Source organism: Acinonyx jubatus, chromosome X, assembly GCF_027475565.1.
Source record: "Acinonyx jubatus isolate Ajub_Pintada_27869175 chromosome X, VMU_Ajub_asm_v1.0, whole genome shotgun sequence".
Taxonomy (NCBI): domain Eukaryota; kingdom Metazoa; phylum Chordata; class Mammalia; order Carnivora; family Felidae; genus Acinonyx; species Acinonyx jubatus.
This window is the reverse complement of record NC_069389.1, coordinates 85,305,569-85,327,652: the sequence shown is the minus strand read 5'-3', so window position 1 is coordinate 85,327,652 and position 22,084 is coordinate 85,305,569. Positions and strand designations below refer to the sequence as shown.

The following is a 22,084-nucleotide window of genomic DNA, read 5'->3' as shown; positions in this document are numbered from 1 at the left end:
GAGACTGACTTCATACTCGGGATTATCAGAATTACTAGCAAATTCGAGTGGTTCATAACCTTTCCCCAATTCTGCAGGCTGTCTAATATTTAAGAATATGTACATTGGCTCTATGGAAGAAGGGATAAGAATCTACACTTATATGTTCTAGATATATATTCTATCAAAAAATAGAAGAAATCAAATTGCACAGCCCAGAGGAAAAAAAAAAGAAAGAAGGAGCAGTTTCAACACAGTCAGACACACAGGAGAGATCAAGGAAGATCAGGACGAGAGTAAGCTTTGGATTTAGCAATTACAAAAATTTGTGTCCTTGGCAAGAATAATTTTGGCAAATTGGTAGAACCAAAGCCAAAGTATAGTACATAAAGAAGTGATTATAATATATTGTGGATAATGGGAGTCAGATTATCTTACTGTTGGTGAAGAAAATTAAAATATGGAAAAGGAGAAGGACAGAATGAATTCTGTGGTATTGAATTGGAATTGAACCACCAGTGTGCTTTTATGGTTTTTAATATAGATAGATACAGAAATAGATCTAGCTGCAATGCAGGTATTCATTTATGCACATTATATGCATATACATATGTGTGTAGGTGTATATACATACATCTATTTCATAGTTCTGTGATGCTCTACAGGCAACGAGCACAATAAGCACCCAGATCTTCATTCCTAAATGACATTCTTCACCAAAAGGAACAAGATTCCTTGGAGATATGACTAATTTCAGGACTAGGATAAGGAGTAAGATGAGCTGGGACTATCTTGTTTGTGAAAAAAAGTAACAAACTATTCAAGGAGTGATAGGAGCATGTCAAATTGATACTATAGCCAGCATGAAGAGACTTCTGCTGGCCAAATCTGGAAATTTTGAGCATTAAAATAAAGTATCATAATAAAAGATGATAAGCCTTTGCAAAATATAGGAATCTTTAAGTTCACACAGATAGAAATAAACAAATGGAAGAGAAGAGAAAGGTCATCTTTACAATAATAATAAATGTAGGAGGGGTGCCTGGGTGGCTCAGTTGGTTAAGCGTCTGACTTCAGCTCAGGTCATGATCTCACAGTTTGTGGGTTCGAGCCCCGTGCCAGGCTCTGTACTGACAGCTCAGAGCCCGGAGCCTGCTTCAGATTCTGTGTCTCCCTCTCTTTCTGCCCCTCCCCTGCTCATGCTCTGTCTCAAAAATAAATAAAAACATTTTTTTAAAAATGTAGGAGAACTGGTAAAATTAGCAGGGGGGGAGAGCATTTGGCCACCACTTGTTTGCAGTCATCAGTGTATTCCAAAACTAGCAGAAGAAAGTTTGAGGAGTAAAGATATTTATATATAGTTTTGAAGTGTCTCCCTACTAGATATCTATTAGTAGAATAGGAAAAAATATAGTAACTTTATAATGGAGAAACCCAGCAAATGGGATCTTAACCAAGTGATCAAAGTTAACGTGACCAGCAACAGGTCAAATCAACATCCTGAGGAGATAGCACTTCTGTGACGTTCCTTCCACAAGTGCATAATCTGAATCTAATCATGAGGAAAATGCAGATACTCTCACATGGAAAGACACTCCATAAAATAGCTGATGCATACTCTGCAAAATGGACAACGTCAGGAAACACAGGACTGTACAACTATTTCAGATTAAAAGAGACATTAAAGCTGAGTGCTACTCATGAACCAAAATTTCTTGCTATAGAGGACATCACTGAGTCAACACATTCAGTGAAAACTGATTTAGGAATTAGGTCTGTAGCTTAGTAAATTCCTGATTTTGATCATCATGCCTCGGTTGTGTAAGACAATGTCCTTGTTATTAGAAAATATATTCTGAAGTATCAAAGGTAAATAGCATCATGCCTGCAACTTACTCTCAAGTGGTTCAGAATAAAAGAGTGTGTGTGTATGTGTGTGTGTGTGTGTGTGTGTGTGTGTCTGTGTGTGTGTGAAAGAGAGAGACAGAGAGAGAAACAGAGGGGGGGAGGGAGGGGGAATGAAGGAGGAGGAGCTGGGGGTGAGAGAAAAGGATGAAGAAATGTGTTAAGATGTTAACATTTGGGGAATCTGGGTAAAAGGCAAAATGAGTTTTTCTTTAAATCTCATTGCAAGTTTTCTGTAAGTTTGAAATTAGATCAAGATGATAAAGAATTAAAAGAGAAATAAAGAAGTGATTCTGAGATGAAGAAGTGGAGACAGCAATGCCTTCTCCACTAGTTTTACTTTACTTTCAATGAGTTTGCCCGTGAGGACAAGCCCAGATGAAGGACAGTGGTGGTAATGGTTGCAGCCACTGCTGTTATACAGATGGGACAGATGTGTGCCAGTTCAGATCCTCAGGGGAAACATTGAGTAGAAATAGGGTAAAGATACAGAAGAGAGGGGATGTTGCTGGCATGGGGCACATTTGTGGAGCTCCACATTGATGGTGCATTAGTCTTAGGAGAACAGATTAGATCCCACTTAAGGAAGAAACGGTGGTATTGTGCATATATAAGTAAGTTTGTATGTAAGGAGCTGGTGTGAGAGATTGCCCTCCTGATAGCCGATGGCCTTTGATGGTAGGAAGCAAAGTCATGCACAAAGCGTGAGGAGAGAGGTACTTACTTCAGAAAGTAGTATATAGCCAAAATAACTGTTCTGAGGAATGAGAGAGGGAGCTAATTAGGGAAATGGTGAATTACCCAGTATTGCAGAGGGTCCAGCTGAGGTTCAGAGTAGTTAGAGTCCAAACACAAAAACCAGCTTCTTTGGAAAAGAGCAAACACACTGATTGACTCACACTCAGTAGATGATGTTGTCCTCCTACTCCACAAAGTTAGTGCTTCAGCATTCACATGGATGAACCACCAGATTCTCAGTTCCTCGACCTAGCCATCTCCCATGCTTTTTTTTTCCTTCACTCCAACTCAGCCACCTATTCCTATGGCTACCCCTGGACATTATCATCACCAACATCCTACCACCTCTGCCATTTTTATTTGAAATGTCACACTCCTCTGCCAACCATCCTTACCACCAATACACACACACACGCGCGCACACACACACACACACACACACACACACACCCTCTCCAAGACCTCCTATCTGTTGGCCATCACTCTTCACAATATCCATCAGCCTCCATTCTGACTTTATTTCATTCCTTAGCCAGTCCTGAATCCATGTTTCATCCTTGCAAATACAGCCAATTCCCTTGGTCATCTCTCCCTCTGTTGAAACTCTCTTTCTGGCCAAACTCCAATCTCGAATGACCTCTGCCATTTGCCTTCTTGGAGACTTCACCCAAGCAGGCGGCTGAATAGTGCAGGGAGGTATCACATGACTAAGTTGATCAGTTTTGCTTTAAGTTTGCAGACTTAAACTTTGAAAGGGCACTCGAGTCCATCCATTGTGCTCTGAATCCTGTCCCTTTTCTTTACCTCAAGGAATCTTCTTCAGTTATCTCCTTCCTCTTCTGCAACACCAATCTTTACCTCTCCTTAGGATCATTTCCATCAAAGATCAAGTGTGTTCTAATACTGCTGATCTTAAAAATATACATTCTCCCTTGTCCATATATCCAACTCCCATCCCGTTTATCTATTCCTGTTGATAGCCAACTTTTCATATATACAGCTCTCTACATATGCTGTCTCCACTTCTTGCCTTCCCATTCAATCCTCAATCCATTGCAATCAGACCTCCACCTCTACCATTCTACCAAAACAGCTCTTGTCACCAATGACCTAGATATTGCCAAATGTAATAGGCACTTACCTGTCCTCATTTTACTCATGCTGTCAGCAACATTTAGCACTGTTGGCCACTCCTTCCACTTGAAATACATTTCTCTCTTGCCTTTCTTGACACCACAGTCTTGTGGTTTTCCTCCTAACTTCTTGGCCACCATTCACTATGTTTTGCTATCTGTTCTTCCTTTAGTTAATTTTTAAATATTGATATTCTTCGGTGATCTGTCTTATACCTTCTTCCCATTTCATGCTATATTCTTTCACTGGGTAATCTCAGCCATTCCCCTAACTCTAAGTGCCCCTTTTCTTGGCAACCCCCAAATAAATCTCCCAGTTAGGAGTTCTCCTATGGGTTCCTGTTGTCCACTTGACGCCTATATACAGATATCATGCAAATATACCACATTTTACATATCCAAAACAGAAGACTGGATTCTCCTAATCATTTCCTTACATTCAGCAGAGAGCACCACCATCACTCCTTTGCCTAAACCAGAAATCTATGTTATCTTTGATTCTTCCTTTTCTCTTATCCTGTGCTTCATGTCTCACTCATCAGCAGGCTGTTTCTTCAAAACATATCTGAAAGTTAGCCACACTTCTCCATCTTCGTTGTCACCACTGTAACCTGGCTACTTTCAAGGCTAGCCTAGATTGCAATATGACCGAATTTCTCCACTTGCATTTCTCCCCCTCTAATCCTTTCTCCCACAACAGCAAAAGTGACCATTTCAAAATGAAAGATCACACCACTACATTGTTTTAAAACCTTCGGTGCACCTGGGGAAAAAGAAATAAAAATTCTTGACCACCTGGCTAGACCTTATGCAATCTAGTCTCTGTCTGCCTCTCTGGCCTCATCTTCCTTGTTTTAGCTTCCCTGGTTTTCTTTAAGTGTTTGGAACACACTTAAGTTCCCTCTTTGAGTCAAAGTCTTTGAACTTGATGTTTCTTCTGCCTTGTACACTATTACCACCATTCCTTTGTGTCCTTTAAGTGTGAACTCAAATGTCAACCCCTTAGAGATGACGTCCCAGGCTAGTGCCTCTAAAGTATGTCCCCTATGTCACTCTTCTTATCCTCTTGTTTGCTTCCTTTGTAGAATCTAACATGATTTATAATTATTCTATAAATTTACTTTTTTTGTCTGTGTCCTTTGGGCAGAATTCAGTAGGGAAGGCTCATCTCTGCTTCACATGGTGTCAGATTGGGCAGCTTGACTGGATCTGGAGTATCCAAGATGGCACCACTCACATGACTGGAGCCTTGGCACTGGCTGCTGACTGGGGCACCTTAATTCTTTTCCTCATGGTCTTTTTTTCCAGCTGGAGAGTTTAGACTTCTCTAAATAGCAACCATGTACTAAGAGGTTAACTGCTAAAACAAAAGCTGTGAGATCTCTTAAGGCCTAGCATTGATGGTTTTACAAATAGTTCTTATCCCATTCTGTTAGTTAAAGTAAATGACAAGACCAGCCCAGATTGGAAAAGAGAGGGGACAACTCTACCTCTTGATCGGAAGAGTAGCAAAGTCACGTTACAAAAAGAACATACTGGATGAGAGGAATTATTACAGTCACAAAATCTATCACACTCAGTATCCAAATGACTTACTCCTTCACCTCTTAAAGATTTTTGCTCAAGTGAGACCTACTGAGCATTCTATATTCCGTTGCAGTCCAACCTTGCGTAGTCCTTATATCTCTTCCTTGATCTATTTGAACACTTCAGAGCTTATCACCATCCAACCTACTTATTTTACTTATTTCTTTTCTGCCCTCTCCTTTGAAAACACAAGTTCCATGAAGGCAGGAATCTTTGTCCATTTTGTTCATTGCTGTATTCTCAAAACCTATAGAGTGGCTGGCACATAGTAGGGACTCAATAATTATTTATTTAATGAATATGAGTTTTAAAACAGTAAAAGTCACGGGGCGTCTGGGTGACTCAGTCGGTTAAGCGGCCGACTTCGGCTCGGGTCATGATCTCGCGGTCCATGAGTTCGAGCCCCGCGTCGGGCTCTGTGCTGACAGCTCAGAGCCTGGAGCCTGTTTCAGATTCTGTGTCTCCCTCTCTCTCTGACCCTCCCCCGTTCATGCTCTGTCTCTCTCTGTCTCAAAAATAAATAAACGTTAAAAAAATTAAAAAAAAATAGTAAAAGTCAGGGGCGACTGAGTGGTTCAGTCCATTGAGTGTCTGACTCTTGATTTACACTCAGGTCATGATCTCGTGGTTTGTGGGTTTGAGCCCTGCATCAAACTCTGTGCTGATAGCATGGAGCCTGCTTGGGATTGTCTCTCTCCCTCTCTCTCTGCCTCTCTGGGGATAGCCAGTTAAAATTCCAAGGGAACTGGTTTTTTAATCTGGAAAATCGGTAAAGATGAAGATTTCATTGGCCAGATACACAAAGAAATCCAAAAGCATCAAGTGGATAGCAAAACTATCTTTCAGAGAGGAGATGATTTAAATGTCGCATTATATATCCATTCCAGCTATCCCTGGATTTAGATCAGAAATTGTTCCAGTGTCCTATCCTTACCCAGACAAGCAGATAGTTCCTCTAGGACAGAATACAGCAAAGAATCCAAATATCGGACTAAATATACATCCCCTCACCCCACAAAGGAAGGTGTTCGTGGTACTAGCACCATAGAAAAACCCATCAAGGAACACAAATCAAAAGAAAATGGGCTGAAGTTGAAAGGGTTGTAGGGAAGGCAAGTCTTAGGTAAGAAGTGTTTAATCGAGCAAAGCCTTCGATATTACTAGAAGAGACACAGATAAAATAGTCTGCCCCCTTTTCTCTGTCCACCTCCAACGAGCTTTTTATTCAGCATGATCTTTTAATGTTTATTTATTTTGAGAGAGAGGGTATGCATGCAAATGGGAGAGGGGCAGAGAGAGAATCCCAAGCAGATTCTGCTCTGTCAGCACAGAGCCCAACTCACAAACCATGAAATCATGACCTGAGTCAAAATCAAGAGTCAGACACTTAACAGGCTGAGCCACCCAAGCACCCCTATTCAGCATGATTTTTTTTATTTTGTTTTATTTTTTTAATGTTTATTTATTTATTTATGAGAGACCGTGCAAGCAGGGAAGTTGCATTGAGAGGGGGGAGCAGAGGATCCAAAGCAGGCTCCACACTGACAGCAGAGAGCCCGATGTGAGGCTAGAACTGATGAACCATGGGATCATGACTGGAGCTGAAGTCAGACACCTAACTGATTAAGCCACTCAGGCACCCCCAGCATGATTTTGTAACAGCTTTTATTGAGCTATGTCACATACCGTACAATTCATCCATTTAAAGCTTTTGGTATATTCACAGACCTGTGCAACCATTACTACAATCAATTTTAAAACATTTTCACCACCCCAAAATGCAACTTCATATGCATTAGCAATCACATTTTCCACTTTCCCCCAAATCCTGGCATTCATCTACTTTCTGTCTTTTATGGATTGGCCTACTGTGAACATTTTATATAAGTGAAATCATATAATCTGTGATCCTTTGCGACTGGTTTTCTTTCACTTTAGCATAATGTTTTCAAAGTTCGTTCATATTGAGTCATGTATCAGTTCTTCATTCCTTTTTACAGCCAAATAATATTGCTTCATATGGATATATCACATTTGTTTGTCCATTCATCAGTAGATGGACTATGGGTTGTTTCCACGTTTTGGTTATTATAATTTATGGTACTATGAGCTCTCATGTACAAGTTTTTGTGTGGACATGTTTTCATTTCTTTTAGGTATACACTTAAGAGTAGAATTGCTGGGTCATATGGCAATTTTATGTTAACATTTCAAGGAATTCACAGACTATTTTCAAAGCAGCCACACAACTTTATATTCCTATCAGCAACATACAAAGGTTTCAATTTCTCTACATTCTTACCAATGCTTGTTATTATCAGACTTTTTGGTTATAGCTGTCCTAGTGTTTGCAAGCTAGCATCCCATTGTGGTTTTGAGAGCATTTCCCTGATGGCTACTGATGCTGAGCATCTTTTCATGTGCTTATTGACTATGTGTATTTCTTCTTTGGAGAAATATCTATTTACATCCTTTGTCCATTTGTAAGTTGAGTTATTTGTTTTTTATTGTTAATTATAAGACTTCTTTATATATTCTAGATACAAGTCCCTTATTAGATACGTAAGTTGCAAAATCTTTCTCCTATTATTTGGATTGTCTTTCTACTTCCTTGTTGGTGTCCTTTGAAACACAAAAGTCTTTAATTTTGATAATATCCAAATTATCTATTTTCCCTTTGGCTATTTGTGCTTTTGGCATCATATCTAAGAAGCCATTGCCTAACCCAAGGTCTTGAAGATGTATGTCTATGTTTTCTTCTAACATGTTTATAGCTTTAGCTTTTTAAGTCTTTGATCCATTTGGAGTTGTTTTTTGTACATGGTGTGTGGTAGGGGTCCAACTTTATTCTTTTGCATATGGATATCCAGTTGTCCCAGCACCATTTGTTTAAAAGGCTATTCTTTGGGTAAATACCTACTGGTGCAATGGCTGGATCGTAGGGTAGTTCTATTTTTAACTTTCTGAGGAAACTCCATACTGTTTTCCACAGTGGCTGCACCAGTTTGCATTCCCACCAACAGTGCAAGAGGGCTCCCCTTGCTCCACATCCTTGCCAGCACCTGTTGTTTCTTGTATTGATTTTAGCCATTCTGACAGGTGTGAATGATATTTTATTGTAGTTTTGACTTGTATTTCTCTGATGGTCAGTGATGTTGAGCATCTTTTCATGTGTCTGCTGGCCATCTGGATGTCTTCTTCACCCCACCCACCTCCCCCCTGGTAACCAACAGTTTGTTCTCTATAGTTAAGAGTCTGTTTCTTGGTTTGCTTCTCTTTTTTTCCCCTTTGCTCATTTTATTTTGTTTCTTAAATTCCACATATGAGTGAAATCACATGGCATTTGTCTTTCTCTGACTTATTTCACTTAGTGTAATACTCTGTAGCTCCATCCACGTCTTTGCAAATGGCAAGATTTCATTCATTTTTATGGTTGAGTAATATCCATTGTACATATATACCACAGCTTCTTTATCTATTCATCAGTCGATGGACACTTGGGCTGTTTCCATAATTTGACTATTGTAGATAATGCTGCTATAAACATTGGTGTGCATGTATCCCTTTGAATTTTTATTTTTGTATTCTTTGGGTAAATATCTAGTAGTGAAACAAACGGATGGTTACCAGAGGGGAAGTGGGTGGGGGATAGGTGAAATAAGTGATAGGGATTAAGGAGGACACGTGATGAGCATAGGGTATTGCATGGAAATGTTGAATCACTATATTGTACACCTGAAACTAATATTACACTGTTATGTTAACTAACTGGAATTTAAATAAAAACTTGTATTTTTTAAAAAAAATTAATGTTTTTTTTATTTTTGAGAGAGAGAGAGAGAGAGAGAGAGAGAGAGACAGAGCATGAGTGGGGGAGGGGCAGAGTGAAAGAGAGACACACACACAGAAACCTAAGCAGGCTCCAGGCTCTGAGCTATCAGCACAGAGCCTGATGCGGGGCTCGAGCTCAAGAACTGCCAAATCATGACCTAAGCTGAAGTTGGACGTTTAACCAACTAAGCCGCCCAGGTGCCCCTAAATAAAAACTTATAAAAAAGAAAAAATAAAATGCTATTCTTTCCCCCATTGAATTGTTGTAGTTCCCTTGTCAAAAAAAAATTTGACTGTAAATCTACTTCTGTACTCTCAATTCTATTCCATTGATGTATGTCTATTCTTATGCCAGTACAACAGTCTTGTTTACTATATAGCTTTGTAGTAAGTTTTGAAATCATGAAGTGTGAGTTTTCCAACTTCTTCTCTTTATGATTGTTTTGGTCATTCTATTACATTTCCATATGAATTTGGGGGTCAGCTCATTGATTTCTACAAAAAGCAGCTGGGATTTTGATAAGAATTGCATTGAATCTATAGATCACTTTGGGAGTTATTGTCTGTTAGCAATAGTAAAAAGTCTTTCAATCCATGAACCACAGGATATTTTTCAATTTATTTCCATTAATTTCAATTATTTATTTAATTTCTTTCAACAATATTTTGTAGTTTTCAGAGTATATATTTAGCACTTTTTTGTTATATTTTTTCCCTAAATATTTTATTATTTTTGATTTTCTTATACATGAAATTGCTTTTTAAATTTAATTTTGGATTTTTTTATTGATAGTTCATAGAAGTGCAATTGATTTTTGTATATTGATTTTGTATCCTGCAACTTTGCTAAACTATTAGCTCTAATAGTTATTTTTTGTGGACTCCTGGGTTTCTTTTCTTTTCTTTTTTTCTTTTTATTTTTTAAAAAAAAAATTTAATGTTTATTTATTTTTGAGAGATAGAGAGAGACAGAGAGAGAGCGTGAGCACGGGAGGGGCAAAGAGTGAGGGAGACAGAATCTGAAGCAGGCTCCAGGCTCTGAGCTGTCAGCACAGAGCCCAATGTGGGAGCCCACGAACTGCGAGATCATGACCTGAGCCGAAGTCATACGCTTAACCGACTAAGCCACTCAGGCGCCCCCTGAGTTTCTTTATATGAGATCATGTCACCTGCAAATAAGAATATTTACACATATTCTTCTCCATTGTAGGTGTCCTTGATTTTATTTTCTTGCCTAATTGTTGTAGCTTAAAACCTCTAGTACAATATTGAATAAAAGTGTCTTGTTCCTGATCTTAGGGGTAAAGCTTTCAGTCTTTCAACACTGAGTATGTTAGCTGTGGGGTTTTCATAGGTGCCCTTTTTACATTTTTTTAATGTTTATTTTTGAGAGAGACAGAGAGTGTGAGCGGGGGAGGGGCAGAGAGAGAAGGAGACATAGAATATGAAGCAGACTCCAGGCTCTGAACTGTCAGCACAGAGCCCTATGCAAGGCTCAAACCCACCAACCGTAATACGATCATGACCTGAGCTGAAGTTGGATGCTTAACCGACTGAGCCACCCAGACGCTCCTATAGATGCCCTTGATCAGAGTGAGGAAGCTCTGTTCTATTCCTAGTTTTTGAGCATTTTTATCATGAAAAGGGTATTGAATTTTTTCAAAAGCTTTTTCTGTGCCTATTGATATGATCATGTGACTTTTAGCCTTTATTCTATTGATGTATTCAGCATGATTTCGAAGAACTTGGTGTATTGTAAAAACTACTGGAGGAGTCTTCTAGCCATACAGTATGAACGTTCCTTTACTTAATCAGAAGTATACTTCACAAGACATTGCTAAATGCTTTCCCTGAATCTAAGAAAAGACATCTTGGGAGCAATACAAGTGGGGAGGAGGGGTTGAGAAATATGCCAAGATATTCCTCCAGAAACATTATGTAATTAAAAACAAATTCTGGATCCCACGACTTTCAAAATCTCTTTTTCCATTTCAAGGAAGTTGTAAAAGGGAGATCATAAGATGTTGGTAAACTCCATTACTGTATGCAGAGTAAATTATGTTGGCCAGAAATCCATGTCAGATGCTCCTTTTTCTCCCATGAAGTCAAGATAAATATGGCTGGATGGTATTCGTGTTGAGCCTGAGTGATACTGGATATCAAGGCAGAAAGGACAACACATTCAAGAAGCTTGCTTGGGGGAGAGAGAGCTCAGATACGATGTAGCCAGTGGGATAATTTCCAGAGAAAAAGGAACGTCAAAGAGAGGTTTGGACCTAATGGCCTGACTGAAGGTAAGCAAGGGCAGGAGACAATGGAGTACCCTGATGAAGGGCACCAGCTTTGACATAGAATCGCTTGCCTTGAACCCCAGCTCTGCCGCCTGCTAGTTGGTGACCTTACTTCTCCAGTCTTCAGTTTCCTCACTTATGTAACAGGCACAGGGTTGTTGTGAATAAATGGGACTGTGTTTTAAAGCCTCACCCAAAGTGCCCAGTGCATAATAGTCATTCTATAAAGAGTTGACATTCCTTTTCCTCTCTTATTCAGGCAAGAATTTTGTTGACCAGAGAAGAGTACCTCAGGTCACAGGGTGAAGGAATCAGGAGTAAGAAACTGATTTTTACTAACTTTCCAGATGTAAGGTCATGAACCCCGGAGATAGATGCTTGAGCTCTCAAGGGAGAAACTTATATCATTTACACAAGAATAGAATCAAGAAAAAGTATTTGGTATCAGAGTGCTTTCAGCTGCCTGTTAACAAGCTGGCTTACACAATAAAATAATGTCTTATCTCACACAATAGGACATTGAGACACAGTGCGTGCTGCAAGATTAGTTGATTTCAGAAGCTGAATAATTTCTTGAAGGATGCAGTTTCTTCGGTCCCTCCTTTTACCGTTTAAAGTGTCCAGTTCTTCCTGGGGCTAGTTTCTGTTGTGATTATAAGGCTGCTTGTAGCAATCCTTCTATACATACTTATTCACATCCAGTGGGAATGACAGAGACAATCTCTCCTTCATGCATAAACTAAAAATGCTTCATTTCACTTTTACTGGGGTCCCTATTGATCATCGTCCACCCCTGAATTTATAAATAATGATCATCACAGGGTTTGTCAACCTCTGGTCGGCTTAAGCCGGGATTCCTAAACCAATCACCAGCAAGAGGGAGGGAATTGTGACAACTAATTCACACTAATAACGGTGTCTAGGCCTTCTGGGCCCCAGAAGGAGGATGATCACTGCAGTGTGGAGCAGAACCCCCAGGCAACTGGCAATGGAAATATAGTGTGAGGAACAAACTTTAGTGATTTTAAGCCACTAAAGTTTTTTAGATTGTTACTGCAGTATAACCTGACCTATGTCATGTAACAATAGAAAAAGTAAATAAAGTGTTGGGGTGCCTGGGTGGCTCAGTCGGTTAAGCATCTGACTTCGGCTCAGGTCATGATCTCACGGTTCATGAGTTCAAGCCCCGCATCGGGCTCTGTGCTGACAGCTCAGAGCCTGGAGCCTGCTTCAGATTCTGTGTCTCCCTCTCTCTCTGCCCCTCCCCCGCTCACACTCTGTCTCTCTCTCATAAATAAATAAACATTTAAAAAAATTAAAAAAATAAAAAGTAAATAAAGTGTAAACTATATTAAGAAGATGGAGAAAAGTTCAAATGTGAGTGTAAGTGAACTAAACACTCATCTATGAAAGCAAGAAGTCAATAGAAGATGTTTAAAATGAAAATAAATAGTATATATAGTCATGGTGTTTTAGAAATATGGAAGAAACTACCAGGAAAGAAATGACAACAACCAAAAAACTTGCTAAAAAAAATTAAGGGCTCCTGGCTGGCTCAGTTGGTAGAGCATGCGACTCTTGATCCCATAATGAGTTCGAGCCCCACATTGGGTGCAGAGGTTACTTAAAAACAAAATCTTTAAAAAAAAATTAAAAGTTATTGACCAGGGAATAGGCCTGGGATAGGAATAGGTGGAGAAAGAGGATTTTTGTTTCATTATAAACTCTTCCATATTTTTCTTAAAATTTTTTTAACATTTATTTATTCTTGAGAGACAGAGAGATCACTAGCGGGAGAGGGGCAGAGAGAGAAGGAGACACAGAATCCGAAGGAGAGTCTAGGCTCTGAACTGTCAGCGCAGAGTCCGATGCAGGGCTTGAACCCACAAATCATGAGATCATGACCTGAGCTCAAGTCAGACACTCAACCGACTGAGCCATCCAGGCACCCCATTTATTCAACATTTACTGAGTGGCTCTACTGTGCTAAGTGCTGGGTATACAGAAATAAACTAGACACAGTTCTTGCCTTTTTCTTATGTTTTAAAGTAATGTGCTTTTATTCCTTTGATATATATTTGTTAATTTTCCATTTATTTGACTTTGTCAAATATCTTTAAAAAATCATTTCAGGCCCTGGAAACATGACTATAAAATCCAACTGAAGTCTTCCTGACATGGAAGTTTGGTTGACTTGGATCTTACATACCTCATTTATTCCTAAAGAACACTTCACTTTTGACCACCAGATGGACAAATTGGTAATCTGACAGCCAGCTTCAAAATTAAGACAAGAACAAGAGAATGTTTTGGTTTGTGCCATTTAATAACATTTCAGAGAGAAAAAATACATCAAAAGGGTCTCTGCTCAGCAAGTAATTTAAACTTGTTACAAAATGGGTTATGTGCTGACCTGGTGGTGCTCCTTAATAGACTTTTCTAGGGGCCAGAGCTGCAGGTTTGTCATTAGTGGATTTCTCTCCTGTCATAGGCTTCTCTAAAGCCTCCTCTACCAGCATTAAAATCTTCATGAAACTCGTCTCTTACCTGGCCCCCACGTCGGGGATGGCCATACTGTCTGCCCTCTCTAAAGCCTAGATCCCAATCTGTGCGGATAATACAATCATCTAGGCGGGTCCCGTTTAGGCACCACATGGCATTTTCAGCCTCAAATCTGTTATGGTATTATACAAAACAGAAACCACATGCCATTTTCTTAATTTTATCCAGGCCCATAAACATATTCTTGACATCACCACATCTACTAAAGAGCTCATATATTTGCTCTTCCGTAGTATAAAAGGAAAGATCCCCACATAAAGTGTGAAGCTTTCTTTCAGTAATTTCTCCTGCTCATCATTATTGCCACCAAACTGCTGGTCCCGGTACTCACTCAGCTCCAAGGAGGGATCGCTGCACAGAAGTCCCAGGTCATTGGACATGGTGCCTAATGGGCGCCGTGAGGGCAGTGGCTTGTGGTCCATCTTGGCAGCAGTGACACCGCTAAAAAAACCCTAAATTAAATTGTTAAAAAAGTAAAGTTACAAGGTAGGAAGCAGAAACACAAACCTGGTATATTTAAGAGGTTTGTGCCCTGACGCATAGACACCTCAGCTCTTGACTATGAGGATCATGTCAAGGCAAACTTAAAATAGAAAGTTCCAGGCCCCAGGAGCAAGGTCATAAAATGCAACTTTGCAAGTCTTCTTTAAAGGGATGTTATGGTGCCTTTGATTAACTCAGATCTTACATACCTAATCTATTACCAAAGAACAATTTAATAACAGAATGCTATGGAAAAATATGGCACAAAACGGTAAAACAGATCAAAGTTTCATGGAGAATGAGCACTACTATCATTCGTGATCAAGGACTAGGCATCAGGTAAATCATATATATAATCCGGGCCAAAGCACAAATACAATTGTAATACACCCTGTCATAGTTTAAAATAACAAATTTATGATTCAAGTCTATAATATGGGAATCAATATATGGTATTGTTAGGTTAGACAAAAGTCTCTCTATCTCTCTATCTATCTATCTATCTAACTATCTATCTATATACACTATCAAGTATACATGTAGCTCTATAAAAATGAAAACATTCTGGCATCATAAATTTGACCTAAATTAAGATTAGATTTTATTAGCAATAATTCCACTTTTCATCTTAGACTAGTCCATCTATTTCAAAAACCTCCCCAGAGAATTTTAACTAATGCCCTTTTCCCCCTTTACTAAATTTTCCTACCCCAGTCAGAGGCATTAAGAATGATTCAATCGGTTTTAGCTACACTTTCCAAAAATAGCCATTAGCTCCACACCCCCCCCCCATTTTGCAACAGTTCCCAAATTTTAATGCGCAAGAAATACCCGCACTACTAGATGGAAATGTAGATTCTTGCAGCCCAACCTTCAGAGATTCTGACTTGGTAGATCTATTATCAATAATCACGCCTCAGATAAATGTCATTGTCTATGATACTGATACTGCCACAAAGCTCTGACTGAGTAGATCCAGAGCAAGATCCAGGAACTGACATTTAACATCTAAACTGCACCCCTCCAGATGCAAGTAGTGCAAGGACCACACTTGGAGGAACTCTGCTGAGGAAATGCTTTCTCTTAAACACTTAATGAACACTCTTTATTTGCCATGCACTATGCTAGGTGCTATGAATACAACAATGGAAAAGACATGGTGAACTTACGATTTTCAGAAATTATTGTACCCCCAGCACTAAGCATGAGCAACGATCTGCACACACAGTAGACATGCAATAAATATCTGTCAAATGAACGAACTTGTACGTTCAAAATTGAGTGATGAAGCCAGACAAGTAAACAAGAAAATACAATATGGTGTGATCAACACTGTTGTAGAAATATATAAAGGCGAAAGGGAGAACGGAACTAACATTTCCTGGGGATCTGCTCTGTGATGGTCACCTTGTGCACTTCCTACTACGTCACAGAGGAGAAGCAGTTACCCAGCGTGGGGGCATCAGAGAAGGCTTCCAGAGGGGGGGAGCTGCATATGCACTGACTCTCAACAGACAAGGAGGGTGAGTGTGTGTGTGTGTGTGTGTGTGTGTTTGGAAGGAGGATGTAGAAATTTCGGGAATGAACCAGACAGAGAAAACATGTGCAAGGGCAGAACACAGTCAAAGAAAAATAAAATCGAAAACTGAAATAGAAGCCTAAATAAAAACCAGGTGCAAACAACAGTGCTGTACAATTCAAAGCAATGAAAATGGCAGGCCCTGCCTATTTAGATGTCATTTGAAGAGCATTGGGAAGCCCACTGCCCAAAAACCATCTTCCTGACAGCCTCTCAATGATGTCTGAAAGTCTGCAGCTAGAAACTCATTACTTTGAGTCATTGACAAATTGCACTGTTAAAAACAAATATCCCTCCCAGGCTTCATTTCTTTTTTTTTTTTAATCTGGTTACTAGATTGGCAGATCAGAGAATGTGATAGCTATAGCGGGTTGCATTTTATCCAGGCATTGGACAAAGTTTCCCATAATTTTCTTGTAGACGAGATGGCAAAATATAGGCTGGGTGCTCCAGGTGTTTGTTGGGATGAGTCTGTAACTAGTTGAGTAAACTAATGGCTTGGTGTCAGACCAAAAGGGAAGTTCTAGCAGGGAGCCAAAAGGCGCTATTCTTGGTTGTGTCTTGTTCAGCTCATTTATAATTTTGGCTTCCTACAAACAAGAGCTTTTAAAAGGGTCAAAACTGCCTGAGATGGAAGGGACTGCCTTGGTGAGCAGTGAGCACTAGGCACCAAGAGCTTCAAGCCAACGTTGAAGAACCCCTTGCAGAATGATCAGGCAGTGGGGAGGCCCCTTTCTGTCAGTGTAGTGTTATGAATCAATTTTGAAGTCAAATTGATTTTTGAAGTCAAAATTTTGAAGTCAAAAGACCTCAGTTCAAATCCCAGCTTCACCACTTACTAGAAATGTAACCTTGGGCAAAGTGCTTAACCATACTAATGTCAATTTCCACATCTGTAAACTGGGGATCAAAATATCTACCTCTCAGCAAATGCTGTGACAGTGTCAAGTGTAAAAAGCACCTGGCACAATGCTTAACACATTGTAGGTGTTCAATAAACAGCATGTGTTGGACAAAGTATTCCATTCTGTAATTCAGTGACCCGGAATAAGACATATAAATACCGATCAAATCTTCCAATGATTCAAGGTAGGAGGGATTTTGAATGGATCTGGGCAGCCTTGGATGATGCTAAATCCAAACTGACAAGGTGATGGATAATACTTAATATATGTAAATTATTACTTTTAGATTCAACACAAGGCAAAAGAACAAAGTGAGGGAGATTTGGAAAGACACAGGCTTGGGAGCCCTGTTTTACAATTGGGGCATCCCGTATTTCATTTCTTCATTCATTTTTTCTTTGGCTTGATAAACATTTATGGAGCACCATGCCAGATTCTTGGGAAATAACCACAGACAGCTTCTGCCCTCAAGGAGCTCGCAGTCTGGAGAGACAGATGACGTAAAAGATCAATTACAACAAATGTGATTATTTCACTTACATGAGCACGTACTAGACCCAGAAGTAACACAAAGAAAGGAGGTAAAATCACAGAAGGGAAAGGATGAGAGGGAGACCACTTTCTAGAAGATAGGATCCCTAAGTCTCTTTTAAAAAAGGATCACATTGTATTTATGTTTCAAGTAGCCAATTCACATTTCTGGTGCAAAATCGGAAATGTAGAAAAGAATGAGAAACGGGAGGGAGTCTGAAGTTGGCCTCCTACCCCTTTGCCCCAGCCACCCACTTCTCTGCAGAGGCAAATTACTGTTAGTTTCTTGTGTAACTATCTTGACACACTCCAAGCTCAATTTTGAAACTTGAATAAATTTGGCTGGAAGACAAGGGGTCATTCTCGGCAGAACCGTATGTACAAAGGCATGAAAGCTTAATGGGGTGTTCAGTTTGGTATTATTTGGGTAGGAGGACAAGGAAAATATTATAGGAGATAAGACTGGAAGGGTAGGCAGGGCCAGGTTATGAAAGGCTTTATAAAGGCATATAGAGCAGCTTGGACACTACCAGTAAATAGTGGGGAGTCATGCTAAGGCCTGAAGCAGAGGAATGATGTGATCTGATTTGCATTACAGAAAACCAATTCTAGCACCAATATGGAGAGCAGATTAGATGGGGAATAGGCCAGGGAGCCTGGGTGGTTCAGTTTGTTAAGCCTCTGACTCTTGATCTCAGCTCAGGTCATGATCTCATGGTTCGTGAGCTCAAGCCCCACATCAGGCTCTGTGCTGATGGTGCAGAGCCGCTTGGGATTCTGTCTCTCCTCTTTGCCCCTCCCCCACTTGTGTTTTCTCTCTTTCTCAAAATAAATAAATAAACATTAAAAATGTTTGAAAAATAAAGGGGAGTAGGTCAAGAGGCAGGAGACCAGTTGAGAAGCTATTTAAATAGCTTAAAGAAAGGTGATGGAGAGTCTGGACTAGTACTCTGTAGTAACATAAAGAAAAGACACACCAGATACTTAGAAGATAGACTTTAACAACTCTTGGCAACTGGTTGAATGAAGAGTCTTGGGTGACTCCTAAGTTTCAGGTCGGGAAAACTGTGTGGATAAGAGTCTGCATCACCAAAATGGTGGTAGTGGGATGGATGGGGGGAGGCAGATGTGAGTAAGGAAGATGAATTTGTGACAAACTGAGCTTAGTTTTGAGGTACCTGTGGAACATACCATGTCCTATATGTTTAGTCACAATTGAATATTCAGGTTTGAAGCTCATGAGAGAGATCTGAGGCTATAAATATAGATCAGGGAGTGAACAGCAAAGTAGGTAAAACCATGGGGATGGATAAGATGACCCAAGGAAAGGTATAGAATGAGAAGAATCCTGGGAAAGAGCAGCATTGAAGGGGTGGCAGAGGAAGAGTCCAGAAAGGAAAACAGGAAGGAATAACCAAGAGGAACGAGGAGAGTCAGGAGAGGAACAGCATGACCAGAGCCAAAGTGTAGGCACTTTCAAGAGAGGCATGAGGACGGAAGTGGAGTGAGAGCATTCATTTATGTTAAATGCAGCAGAGAGAGCTCCAGGAAAATAAAGACTTAAAATTGTTTGCTGGGTTTGGCAATCAGGATGTCATTGGTTTCCTCAACAAGAGCAGTAAGAGTGGTGTTCTGGGGTCAGAAAAGCCAGACTGTGGGGGAAAGGGCAGGGCTGAGTTTGGAATGGAAGGTGAGGAAATGGAGACACCAAGTGTAGACTGCTGTGTTTGAAAAGCTTCCGTGATCACGGAAGGAAAGAAATAGGGTGAGCACCAGTTGGGAACAGAGTTGAAGAAGAATTTTGCTTGTTTTTTTTTTTTCCTTTGAATGTGAGAAAGTCAAGCATATCTAAATGCCAATGGGAAGCAGCCAGTAAAAAGAGAAAGAGTGGTTGAGGATACAGATGAGAAAAGGGATAACCAATGGAGAAAAGTCTCCAAGGAGATGGGAGAGAACGGGCTCTGAAGCATAAATACATGGCTTAGCCTTGAACTGGACAAGCTAGGCCTATTCCTCCAAGGCAAAAAAAAAGGAAAAAGAAAAAGAAAAAAAAGAAAAAAGTAGAAAGAAAAGAAAGAAAAAAGAGAAGGAGATTAGGATGTGTAAGGAAGCAACTATATGGCAGGGTGGGGTCAGGGCAGGAAAATAAAAGTGAGCATCTGATGGCTTTGATTTGCATAATGAAATAAGTGGTGAGGTCCTCTGCTGAAAATAAAGTAGATCATGGGAATTGGTTGGTGAAGTGGATTGGAGGTGAAAATGATTGAAAGGATGAAGCTTGGGGGCACCTGGCTGGCTCAGTCCATAGAGCATGCAGCTCTTGATCTTGGGATTGTGGGTTTGAGCCCCACATTGGGTGTAGAGATTGCTTAAATAAGTAAACTTTAAAAAACAAAAAAGGAAGAAAGGATGAAGCTTTAGATGAGTCATTAAAGTCACTCAGGATGGTAACCAGAGTTGGGGAGACAATAAGTGAGGTGCTGAGGTCGTCAATAAGTGAGAGACCTGGAGGGTGGTAGACAACAGGAAGAAGTATTGGAAGAGGTTAGCTATATGCCGTCTCCTGGCCCGATGGGGTAAGAGAGAACAGAGACCCTCTACCACTGAACCTTTGGAGAGGTTGCTTAGTAGATGTTAGGTACTGTATCTGACCCAAGGTAGATGCTCAATATATGTGAAAAGATTACTTTTTTTTTAATGTTTACTTATTTTTGAGAGAGAGAGAGAGAGAGAGGCAGAGTGCGAGTGTGGGAAGTGGCAGAGAGAGAGGAGACACAGAATCTGAAGCAGGCTCCAGGCTCCAAACTGTCAGCACAGGGCCTGATGTGGGGCTCAAACTCATGAATTGCGAGGTCATGACCTGAGCTGAAGTCAGACGCTTAATGCACTGAGCCACCCAGGTGCCCCAAGATGACTTTTTTTTTAAGCCAACATAATCGTAAAATTGTATTAGAAGGTCACAGGAAGGAACGGTCCAAATGTACTCAGCACCAATGAGTATGGAGCGGTATATCCATTTCTAGGTGCCTTATTTTAAGGTGCATCTAGATAGGGGTCAAGAAACTACTGAGGACTGATTAGGAACTGGGCTAAGAGATGGTTAAAAGAAAATATGACAGCCATCATGAAACATTTGAAGGATTCTTTCTGCTCCATATGGTAAAAGTAAAATTAATGGATAGAAGTTACAAAGGAAAGATTGCAAGTCCTTTTCAGTACAGCTTTTCATTTATCCAATCATGAAATGTGAACTTATCTAGTGTACTCAAGTGGAGGCTGGACAAACACTACCTAAAAGGGGAATTAGAAAGGACACACAGAGAGAGAAGATGGAAAAGCAATCCAGTCATTGTGCACCACCAATCATCAAGTTGATTTGTAGACACTGTGAAAGACTATTTCCAACTTTAAAAAGGAGTGCTTGGCTAGAACAGAAGGCTCTCCCTGACTTTTGCTATGGGGGAAGAATGAGTCAGAGACTCTAAAAATAGAAGAAAAATTTGAAGAATGGCTCAAAAGGATCATGATCAAAATCCTGGGGGGAGGGAAGAGAGACAGTGGCAAGGTAGGGCAAATAAGCTTCCAGGAAATAAATTTTACTGGCCTTTTGGAATTGGCGGGAAGACTCTGTGAAGAGCCTTTCCAATGGATGCCTTAGACTAATGCTTGGTATTATTTCAACTCTGCCAAAAAAATAAGCCAGGTTGTTTCTGGCTGCAAATGAAGGCAGCAACTCTGAGAAAGGAAATTAGAAAGAACTGGGACAGTAGTGTTACACGCTTTACCTTTATAAAGCCTGTTCCTAGTGGTAGAAAGATAGCTGGGAGCAGCTGTTGAGACCTGGAACCCCATGGCCAGAGATCTAGCCGGTGCCAAGAGAAACTAATGCCTGATTAAGGCTGCTTAGAGCTCAGAGTGGCAGAAGATGCTCATATGTCTTTAACACCTGGATTTAAAAGAGCAGGTGGGCATAAGCTGAAACAGACAGGCAGACCCGAAGCAGAGACAGTGGCCTGGGACAGCCTACAGGAGAAAAGAGAATAATAAAGTGACTGTTCAGTGTACAAGCTGATCCTGATTAAATTAAGAACGGGGTAATGGGGTACCTGGCTGGCTTAGTCAGTGAAGTGATGGACTTAGGCTCAGGTCATGCTCTCATGTTTTGTGAGTTCGAGCCCCGCGTCCAGCTCTGTGCTGACAGCTCAGAGCCTGGAGCCTGCTTCAGATTCTCTCTCTCTCTCTCTCTCTCTCTCTCTCTCTCTCTCTCCACCCCCCTCAAAAATAAATAAACATTGAAAAAATTTAAGAACAGGATGTTAACGATGTCTGATTTTTTTGTTTATCATTTATGCTATAGGGCCTTGCTATTCAAAGTGTTGCCCTGGACCAACAGGAGCAGGGGCACCCAGGAGCCTGTTAGGAAAGCAGGAATCTCAGGCCCCTCCCCAGACCTGCTGAAGAATAATCTGCACTGCTGGCATCAGGTAATTTATATGCACAGTACAGTTTGAGAAGCACTTCTGTATCTGGGGTTCTTCATTGAGCTTCTCCCTAGCTAAA

The 22,084-nt window shown here is 40.3% G+C and overlaps 1 protein-coding gene across 2 annotated transcripts in view; it reads right to left on the bottom strand.

Moving 5' to 3' along the window:
* MID2 (midline 2) overlaps window positions 1-14,380 on the bottom strand; it is a 128,935-nt gene extending 114,555 nt beyond the window's left edge. Inside the window, exon 1 of one of the 2 annotated variants that reach the window (XM_027054971.2) lies at window positions 14,358-14,380. The gene's annotated coding sequence lies outside the window, so the exon portion shown is untranslated. The remainder of the gene's footprint in view (window positions 1-14,357) is intronic. The other variant, XM_027054973.2, reaches the window with a different exon arrangement.
* Between the last annotated feature and the right edge of the window lie 7,704 nt (window positions 14,381-22,084).